The sequence below is a fragment of the Nuphar pumila genome, chromosome 6 (assembly GCF_984573655.1).
Source record: "Nuphar pumila chromosome 6, dmNupPumi1.hap1.1, whole genome shotgun sequence".
Lineage (NCBI taxonomy): Eukaryota > Viridiplantae > Streptophyta > Magnoliopsida > Nymphaeales > Nymphaeaceae > Nuphar > Nuphar pumila.
This window is the reverse complement of record NC_143254.1, coordinates 6,190,219-6,199,391: the sequence shown is the minus strand read 5'-3', so window position 1 is coordinate 6,199,391 and position 9,173 is coordinate 6,190,219.

The following is a 9,173-nucleotide window of genomic DNA, read 5'->3' as shown; positions in this document are numbered from 1 at the left end:
TGTAATAAGCAAAGTAATGGAAGAACACATATGATCAGTGGCTTCAGTGTCCAATATCCAAATTTTGAAAAATAGGGTTTAAGAAAAGAATGGGAATTACCTAACATATTGGTCATTGGTTGAGAGTTACCTGCAGTGATTAATGCAAGCAAATGATTATAATGGTCCTGACTGAACAATGGTACAACATTACCTGAAGAGCTTCCACTTTCCAGTTGGATTTGGGCAGCGTTGGCAAATCTTTTGAGAAATCTATGGAGGAAATACCATTGATCCCTAGTGTGTCTAAGTTTGTTGCAATGATCGCACTTGGGCCTCTCTTGATGAATTTTTTCTTTGCATGTCCATCCTCGATTTGACAATGAGGTGGATGGTTCCTGGTGTCCACAACAGCAACCATGTTGTGCTCTAAACTTGGTGGTGAATGAATGCTTCTTTGTCTTTTTTCTTAGAAAAACAAATTATAAGCCTTATTCATGGTAGGCATGGGCTCCAGGATCAAGATTTGGCTAAGAACGGTAGTATATGTCTCATTCAATCCCATCAAAAACTGGATAAGGCGTTCTTGATGGTACAGTTCAAATAATGCCCTCGTCGCTCCACACTCACATGTTGGCAGCATGATCTGGGTAGAAATCTCATCCCAAAGAGTTTTAAGTTTCGTGTAATATGTAGCAATGGACATATTTTCTTGGCCTAAAGTGACTATCGACTTCTAGATTTCAAAATTTTGAGATCCATTTTTTTGAGAAAATTATTCTCTCAGGTCACTCTAAACGGCGGTAGCAGTCTCACCATAAATCACACTCTCGAACAAATCATGAGATAAAGAGTTAAGGATCCATGAAAGTACCATATTATTGCATGGAACCCATGTTGTAAGCATGAGAGATGTAGATTTATGCTTCAATACATATCCATCAATAAAGCTCATCTTAGCTTTGGCGGACAGGGCAACATTCATGGCGCGAATCCAGGATAGATAATTGTCGTCTGTCAGTGAGTTCATCACCGAAACTTGCCCCGAGTTGTCTAAGTGATGGAGGTAGTAAGGGTTGTTGTTGAAATCACCGTTTTCTTGCGCTTCAGGATGCTAAACATAGTTAGTGTCATTCTAGCTCATGGTGAAGGTTGGTGAACAGGTGAAGCACGATGAAGATGATGAAAATTTTAACTCACATGAGGACTTGGCTCATGTTCTGATACCATGTGAAAGAAAAAACCTTCACATGAAGAGTGAATTGGTAACGTTGATCATTCATTTAGGAAATATACAAAGAGGCAAATATACAACATTGGTGTAATCCCCTATTTTGTGAGATTAGAAAATAACAAAAAAATTGAAAGTTGTTACACAACTTTACGTAATCCCATATTTTATGGGATTAGAAAATAACAAAAAATAGAAAGACATTACACACAGTTAAAGATAATAGGAAATGTCTAGATTTATTATGTGCTCTCCTTGACAAACTTACCTTGATAAGTTACCAATTTTCTTTATGGTAACTTATCATTTTCTTTATCTTCGCTTTCTCATATCTCCTTGATCTGATCATATTATCTTTAACATGTTCGGTAGAAGAAATAATAAAGGAGGCATGTCCAATGTCAACTATTAGACTAGTCGATCACGTGATATGTCTACTAACTCAACTATCCAATTGTGCTCAAAATAAACATGCAACTTTTCAGGCTTATTAAGTCATATCAGGTTCTACTGATGCGACCAACCTTGGTGATTAAACTTGGTACCTAGATACAGGTGTCACACATCACATTATAAATAACATGAACAATCTTTCGATTCATGCTGATTAATTAGGACATGACTCTCTAAAGAATGGGGACAATTTAGGTTTGTGGATTTCATAGGTTGATTCATTTTTCCTTAATCACAAGTGTTTATTGAAGGATATCTTGCATGTTCCATATATTACTAAAAATTTACTTTCAAATCAAAGATTTACAAAGGATAATAATGTTATCTTTGAGTTCCATCCCTAGTGTTGTTTTGTGAATGACCAAATCATGAGAAACATGTTGCTTTAAGGAACAAGTGAGAGAGGGCTATACAAGCTGGATTTTGCATGACACAAAGACTGTCATAGGAAAAAAGGTAGTTGTGGATCAATGGCATGTGTATGGGACATCCTTCTTTGAGTATTGTTCATAATGTTATTGAAAACTATGGTTTTCCATTTGAAAATGTTGTGTCAGGAATATGTGAGGTGTGCCAAAATGGTTAAATTCATATTTTTTCCTTTGAACAGTCCTTAAATCCTCCCAAGAGCTTTTTAAAAGTTGTTTCTTTAGATGCGTGGGTACCAACCTCAGTTTCGAGTTCATATGGTTATAGATACTATGTTATCTTCATTGATGGGTTTTCTAAATATGTGTGGATTTGTTTTATCAAGCATAAATCTAATGTGCAACATGCCTTTCAAGTTTTCAAGTCCCATGTTGAAAATGTTATGGGACAAAGAATTAAGTATATAGCTCTACTCGAATTGGGGAGGGGAGTACCAAGGGATCACATAGTTTTAAAATGAGCAGTGCATTGGACATAGTATATCATGCCCTCATACTCATGAGCAAAATGGTATTGTTGAACACAAACACTTCATATCTTTTATATGGGTTTGTCTACGATGTCCTGAGCTAGTGTCCCATCCAAATTTTGGCAACATGCTTTTGGAACAATTGTTTACCTTATAAAGGGAACTCCCATAATGTGCTTAGGAAAGACCCATATTGAAGTTTTATTTAAAGTCCAACTAGATTATAAGTTTCTCAAAATTTTTTATTGCACTTGTTTTTCATGTCTTAAACTGTATAGAAGACATAAAGTGGACTATAAATCTAAAAAGTGTGATTTTATGTGTTGTGTTCCATGTCATCTTGGTTATTATTGTTTGAATTTAAAGATTGAAAGAATGTTTATTTCTCATCATGTGATTTTTGATGAAAATGGCTTCCTTTTGAATGAAGAAAGAGTCACTTGCCACTTAGATCAAAGAAATATTGAGTCTAAAAGACTCACTATCCTTAGCCTTCCAATTACCTTAGTTCAGCCTTTACCTAACCATAATGAGTCTCTTATTGATGCTATCCCTAGGGAAGAAGAAAATAGCATGTCCCAAGTCAACATGCCTCAACCAACCAACCCTCTTATTGGATCCAATTCTTCTACTCAACCGGCCAGCCCTGTTGTTGGATCCAATTCTTCTAGTCAATCACAAACGAATAAAAACCAGCTCTCACCATTCACATCAATGTATTCCTATTCCTATAGTCCAACCAATTATAATTCATCACATGGTAACTCAATACCAAGATGACACTTTAAAACGCAAAGTTTGTACTTCCACCAAATACCCTATAGCTGAAACCCTACTTGTTGTACTAAGTTAGGACAATGGAAACGTCACCTTTGGAGAGTCTTGTCAAGATCCTAAGTGGCGAGCTGCCATGTAAAGTGAATATGGTGCAATTCTAAAAAATTAGACATGGGTTCTTATTCTAACTCAAAGGAATAAATATGTTGTGTGTTGCAAGTGGATCTTGAAAATTAAACGCAAGACAAATGGTTCTATAGAGCGATATAAAGCTTAATTAGCAGACAAAGGCTATAGCCAACAGACCCACAATCATTCAAATGGTTCTATCTATTGTTGTTATTAGTGGTTGGCAAATAAAGCAATTGGAAGTTAAAAATGCTTTCATGCACATTTACTTACTTGATGAAGTTTATATGCGTCAACCTTTAGAGAGAAACCACAACATATGTGCAATTTGCAAAGGTCACTATATAGTCTAAAGCAATTTGTGCAAGCTTGGTTCTCTTGTTTTAGTGAATTTCTCCAGTCTTTAGGTTTCATTAGTGCAAAAATCTGGCATATCATTATTTATTTTTTAAAGGGAAGGAATTTTGGTATATATGCTTATATATGTGGATGATATTGTTATTATAATAAATTCAAACCAATTTATTTTAAATCTCATAAAGAAACTTGGTTCTAAATTTGCCTTGAAAGAATTGAGAAGTTTGCATTATTTTATAGATATCGAAGTCCAACCTTTCAAAATTGGCCTGCTTCTATCTCAAAGGAAGTATATCATCGAGCTTCTAAAACATGCTAGGATGATTAGTGCTAAACAATTGAAACTCCTATGGTTATATCACCTCATTTGAAGCCTTATGCTGGAACCAAATTTCAAGACCCAACTCTCTATATAAGTGTTGTGATCTTCAATATGCTACTATGCCACACTAATATATTTCTTTTGCAATTAACCGGGTGTGCCAATACATGCATGAACCAATTAATGTGCATTGGAGAGCAGTAAAGTGAACACTTCATTCTCATAAAGGGACATTAGATTATTGCTTTTGTATTAGTTCCTCTGGTGATCAATTAATTAATGCTTTCTTTGGTGCAACAGGGTGTCAAGATGATATGAAGTCCACATGTGGTTTTGTTGTTTTCTATGGACTGAATATTATGCCTTTATATCTTGGACTTCTCAAAAGCAACCCATAATGTCAAGGTTTAGCACAAAATTTGAATATAGTGCTCTTGTAAATTTTGTTGCAGAAATTGTGTAGATTCAATATCTTGTGGGAGAGCTCAAAATAAAGTTGTTACAAATTCCTATGCTATGGTGCGACAAATTGAGTTTTTCTTATCTTTCAGCTAATCCAGTTAATCATGAAAGAAGTAAACACATTGAGATAGATGTGCACACTTATAATGAGAAATACCTTCATTCGGATCACACATATTATGCTTCAAATGATCCATGAATTCAATCTCAAAATAGTTAATTGATCAATTTTTAGGCATCCACAAGAACAAAAGTTCTAAGGTTGTTATAGTCTAAATGGATAAGTCTTTAATTTTGGTGTATAATAAGTTGTTAATTATCCTTTTAGTCTAAATGGGCTTATGTATGCCTAACCTATAATTAAATGACATCCACATCGACCACCACATCAACTTGTTTTATATAAAAGTTAACATGGATTGAGCGTGAACATATCATATTTTGATTCACTTGCATCCCTAGTGATCGTGCATAATTTTATATGTTTGCATGCATAATTATGTGCGATAAATGCTTAAAAATGCTTGTTTGTTAAGGGTTTCATTGATTTTCATCAAATTATAATTTGAGCAAATTGAGTCCTCTTTGTAAAATCAATTAAGTTTTTAGGAAATACTTTCAGAAAAATGAAATTGTTTGAAATATTGGAAAATTTTATGGACTCGTTTTGAAAAGCTTTCTAAAAACCTAATTAAAAATTATAAATAGTGGTTTTATAGGAAGCAAGGGCGTCTTTTCCCCATATTGAAGTCCACGTCTCTCTCTCTCTCTCTCTCTCTCTCTCTCTCTATATATATATATATATATATATATATATATATATATATATTTCTATACCGGTTCTTCCCCCTCACTCATCTCCTTTCTTCCTCTTTCTTCTAGCCTCTTCTTCGCTGATGGATCTTTCTCTTTCGTCAAGAAGGCTTAGCATGACAAGTAGAAAGACCATGTTCTTCTTCTCAACCCCTCCATCAGAGACGGACTATGAGGTTTGCCTCTTCTCCCCTTTCTCTTTACATTCATGTGCATAGATTAGATTTTTTGTTTTGTTTTGTTCATTGAGTGCATACATTATAATATTTTTCTTTATTGCATACATCATATTGTCTTTCCCATATTCTTATAGTATATAAAATAGGTTGCTTTTGATTTGCATTTTTGGCATATTCGATTAGTCTACATGCATCATATTCATCTAGCACATATCACATATAGGATAGTTAAGTCATTTTCTAGAATAGTGTAATGTGATTGGCTTTGCTTAAAGAAAGAAAGGTGTTGTTCAATCCGAAATAACGTATCCCGATCTAACAGTCGGCCATATCTAATTAAGATTGGATTATTTGATTAGCCGGATAGTGCGAGAACTGATCAACCGTACCTGATCATGACCATGCCGAATAGGTGCAACAATGACATAGTGCTCTCTGATTAGAACCCGCAACTGGCATGTAGCATTATCATTTTTATCGTGTGACCAGGTCCCATAAAAATCTCGAAGATCAGCATGAATCTCAGATCACGCTGACCTGATAGATTTTGATGATTGGCTAAACCAATTCACTCTGATCTAATAAGCAAAATTGTGTGATTTAGGTCATGCGTGCTGGCAAGAATGTGCAGACTATTACATGCTAGTTTGGAGTCTTGATTAACAATTAACGACAATAACTTAAGTGGAGTAGGACTTCAGCAGATTCAGAATTTTAGTGTATTCAATTTTATTTTTTTAGAGCCGTGGGTCTTGCCATTATTGTTGACCACCTCTCCCCATGTAACCAACAATGGTGACAACATCTTATGTTTGATTGAGTAGATAAGTTGTTAATAATTTTATATAGAGTTAGGTTTGTGTCGTTTTAGTTTTAAATTTCTGTTTTGTAATTAGGTGGCTGCAACATTTTCTTTTTAGTTAATGTGAAGTTCAATTAATGAATTGGTTAGTTAGTTAGATCAGGTTTATCTTCTTGTTCTATTAATTAGTGTAGACCTAATGCTCTATTTGCATTTTGCACTTAAATAGTTTGTTATAATTAGTTTACGACGTCTTTGTTTACTTTTTTTTTGCATTGTCATCATTTGAGTAATTTAGCCTTAGTTTAGTAGCTTAGTTTAATTGAATTTCAAAGTTAATTAGTTAGCTCAAATTTACATATCTTCATATGGTTTATTTAGTTAGGCATAAATCCATGTGTTCTCTAACATTTGTCTTAGTTTGTTGAAAAGTAATTAAAACCAAATAGTGGTTAGTTACGATTCAACATTTTACATAAAGTAGTTAGTTAGTTTATCTTTTAGTTAATTGGTCATTAGTTGGTTACAAATTGGTTTCTTAATTGTTAGTTTGTTTTGCTATTTTGTTATTTAGTGATTTAGGTTGTTACATGTTAATTTATTCTTTACATGATAGATAGTTTGTTATATTTTTTGGTCTTTCTTTATTGAATTATCAGATTTCGGTATTGTTTCTTTTCGTGGTTCTGCTCATTTTGTATTTTTGTTTTGCAGGAAAGCGATTGATCGTGCGGTGAGCTCTCTGAGGTCCCTAAAAGGCTCTTTAAGCCCTTCATAGAGCACTCAAAATATACAAGAATATTAGAAAACTAGAAGCTCAAGCATTGAAGACCCTTCTTCTTTTATTTTTAGCTTATGATTTATTTATTTATTCATTTTGGGTTTGTAATAAGGTTGTTTAATTATTCTTTTATTATTTGTTTAAGCCCTTCGTGGAGGACTGCACTTTTAATTGATTAATTCTTTTATTTTTCAAGGCAATAAATAGTAGATTAATTTTCTATGAAATACAAAGTGTTTCTCTTATTTTTTGAGATCGACCCGGACTCCACCACTTGTGCGAGCTGGTTTCTAGTATTTGGTGTTTGGCTTTCACATTATTTTTATTAAAAATATTATTTTAAAAATCTATTTCATAAAATTCACACCACCTAGCTATGGTTTAAAACACAACCTAACAACAATTTGTATAATTGAAGGCCGACGTCTAAGTGACTTGGTATAAACCGAAACCCAATGAACATGAGTGGATATATGATAGAAGCTATTGACCTGAACACAATCTGATTCATAAATTAAGTTTTTGTTTGATTTTAAACCCAAATTGAATCTGGGATGAAGAAAACCTAACCCAAATGTAATTCAACCCACTTATGCTCTGGGTCTAAACTAACATTCTACTTTGTTTATGTGTTATAAAAACTGCTTGGATCCATTTAAATATATTAAAGATCCATATATAAAAGACAAAAAATAGTCAGTGGTTTTTCTGCGGAAAATAAAGGTGAAAATGGATCAGGTTCATTTTGGCCTATCATTATAATCTAAAACCTTTTCCTTAGATGCATATAAAAAAATGATTAGATAGCATAAGTGGGTTGGATTATGGTAAAAAGAAATCCATGAGAATATGATTTTTAAGTATCAAAGGGATGCAGTTTTGTACAATGATTTGAAGTTAAAATGATCCAAAGTTTTTCTTTATTCTTTTAAAATTGATTCTTAGCCTCGCAATGCGATACATCCATAAGGGTAGGTCATTTTCTAGTTGTTTATGATTAGGGATGCAAACAGATCAGAACTGGACCAGGATGGGGCCTAGGCCGTTTGACGGAAAGTCTAGGTTCAAATCCCATGGGCATCACCCCCTGCTTAAGCCGAAGATTGGCGACTCCTTGGGGTTGAGGGGTAAGCCCTTGGAGTTTTACGCTGTCAGGACACTGAAACTAAGTCAGATTGAGCCAGAAAGTTAGATCCCAATCAGGTCGGAATAACCAAAAATAAAAAAAAGGTGCATACTAGATCCGGTCCGTTTGCATCCCTATTTATGACTTCATAATATATCTTTTTTTTACTCATTGACAGAGATCTACATTTCCTAAATCTTATCAAAGGATAAACACAGGTAGTAGAGGCCACAAAATTGGTGCTTTATATTTTTTTCTCCAGTGACATTTTTAGTCATATATTATTATGATGTGATTATAAATTTCTTTGGGCATTTATCAATTCTTGTTTAAAAAATAGATGTGTCATATGGTACTTATGTAATTTTTAAACATAATTAACACTTACTTTTTTCAAATAGTCATGATTCCATATACCCAAACCGCTTGCATGATCACTATACTGGAAATGTGAGTGCTTACCTTTTCATTTCTTGGCTACCGAACCGTTTACATGCACAATTTAATTGAGAAAGTAGAGAAGGCAATTTTTTTTTTTACTCTGAGAAACTGCGTTAGGTGCAGAGATCGAACCGCGCTGGCTCAGCTTGCCGTACTTATGGTCTCTGTCCATGTCCGCGTAAAACTTATTCGTTTATAATTAATATCAAATTTTTAAAAACTTTTTATCATAAAAATGTTCTAAAAAATTATTTTCTTTTTCTTTCCCTTCCTCTCCATTGTGGACAAGATGCTTTGCTTTGCTAATCATTTTAAAGGCCTTCTTCCACAACTATTAGTGGAATAAAAAGGTAGTAGTTGTGATTTTGTTATATACATGTCTTTAAGAAAGTTATTTTATTTTAGATGTGTACTCATTTTAGC